This window comes from Hippocampus zosterae, chromosome 8 (genome assembly GCF_025434085.1).
Source record: "Hippocampus zosterae strain Florida chromosome 8, ASM2543408v3, whole genome shotgun sequence".
NCBI lineage: Eukaryota > Metazoa > Chordata > Actinopteri > Syngnathiformes > Syngnathidae > Hippocampus > Hippocampus zosterae.
The window spans coordinates 25,784,821-25,787,195 of record NC_067458.1 but is presented as its reverse complement, the minus strand read 5'-3'; positions in this window follow the sequence as shown (position 1 = coordinate 25,787,195).

Below are 2,375 nucleotides of genomic sequence, written 5' to 3'. Positions count from 1 at the left end.
TGACTTCCGCAAACTTATTCCGCACTTTTATTTCACAAGAGGTCATTCCTGACGTCGTCGAACGCTTTGTAACAATCAATTACTCGGCGAGACTCTTAACGCACATGACTCGCCGTAATCCTCGTCAAGCCAAAAGCTGTTGTCGTCGTGACAGCAGGTGCTCAAGCCTCAAACTCTCCTCGGTAACACCATCTGAGCCCCATGAGACAAGAAATGCTGCAAGGACTACTTACAAGCGCCTACTTAATGAATTATGTACTTACACTCGGGCAACTACGTGGCACACACACGGCCGGACTCGCCCTCTCGGGCACGGCGGGCGGGAACGCAAGACAAAAGCGCGTGTTAAATGCGGGGAGATGATCGTTGGCAAGTATTTACATGATAGTGCTGCACCGACAGAAGCTCTCCGGGCCTTCTCAAATCCCCCCCCCCCCACCCCCCCTCCCGGAAGGACAACTGTCAGCCCCCGGGGGGCAACTACTCTCACGGTATGTGTTTGTTAGCTGAAGAATAGCGCATTTAAAATTCAAACAACCTCCCCGCGTTAAAAATTCACACGGCATGAAGCGCGGACGTTAGCAAGCGCGGACGTTAGGAAGCGCGGACGTTAGCAAGCGCTGACGTTAGGAACCGCTAGCGCATTTTTAACGAGGGAGCTGCGGATACATCCGGCCGACGGTTGACGACAGCGCAAGGATGAGATTTTCATACCAATCCAACGGGCATATAGATTCATTCATTCATTCATTCATCTTCCTAACCGCTTGATCCTCACTAGGGTCGCGGGGGTGCTGGAGCCTATCCCAGCTGTCTTCGGGCAGTAGGCGGGGGACACCCTGAATCGGTTGCCAGCCAATCGCAGGGCACACAGAAACAAACAACCACTCACACTCACACCTAGAGACAATTTAGAGCGTTCAATCAGCCTGCCACGCATGTTTTTGGAATGTGGGAGGAAACCGGAGCACCCGGAGAAAACCCACGCAGGCCCGGGGAGAACAATTTAGAGCGTCCAATCAGCCTGCCATGCATATTTTTGGAATGTGGGAGGAAACCGGAGCACCCGGAGAAAACCCACGCAGGCCCGGGGAGAACAATTTAGAGCGTCCAATCAGCCTGCCATGCATATTTTTGGAATGTGGGAGGAAACCGGAGCACCCGGAGAAAACCCACGCAGGCCCGGGGAGAACAATTTAGAGCGTCCAATCAGCCTGCCATGCATATTTTTGGAATGTGGGAGGAAACCGGAGCACCCGGAGAAAACCCACGCAGGCCCGGGGAGAACATGCAAACTCCACACAGGGAGGCCAGAGCTGGAATCGAACCCGGTACCTCTGCACTGTGAAGCCCACGTGCTAACCACTGGACTACCGGGCCGCCCCGGGCATATAGATATACGGGAATATTTCAAAATGGACGGTGATATGCTCCCTCTTACGAGTACCAGTCAAGAGGCGAGCGGCGGGATTCTTGACCAACTGGAGACGCGTAACGTATCACTTTGGTACGTATCACTATTTGGGAGACGTGACGAGAAAGGACGGATTTATATACGTAGGCCGCCCGGTGCACATAAACGCCGGAGCAAATACGACCGTTGCTTTGCCGTAGCTACACATGTAGCATTTCAAGTGCAGAACAAGTGGAGAGTCTAATCTCGGTTGGAAGTCGGATTCTCGTTACGGTATACGGAAGCGCGATTAATCAACATATTGATTAGCGGTAATTATCATTCCACCGTGTTTAACTCAGCAGGTGAAGTCTTCTGTGTGTGTGTTTGGGCAGTCATGCATGCATGTGTGGCTCTATAGGTGTGTGTGTGTGTGTGTGTGTGTGTGTGTCTTTGTCTTGCCTGTCACCCTGAAGGTTATCTCCATGGTGGCAGCATTGTCAGGTGACAGCCGCATCCCATGATGCCAAGCGAGACGTCAAAAAGTCCTTCCAAACGAGGAGCTCTTGATGAGTCGGAACACACACACACACACACACACACACACACACATACACACACACCTGCGCAAAAGACAGCGCGCGGACGTGTTTTGTGCGCTTCAGGAGAGAAGGGCTGCTCAGACTTTGATAAGCTATCACATATCCCGGGCCAACGCTCTCTAACTGCACATCAGCCCAAAAAGCACTGCGTGACAAGCAAATCAAGCGCGCCCAGACCAGACACCGCGGCAACCAAAAAAAAAAAAAAGTAAACAAATGCAAACGAGCCGCCGATATGGAAAAGCTACATTTGACCGAAACGCATTTGAAAAGGAAGAGAGCCCCCCCCTTGATGTGCGAGCGGCTTCCCCGGAAATAACCCCCCTCTTGGTAAAAAGCCTGTAATTTAGAAAACATGCTTGTTGCACAATTTATCCCGG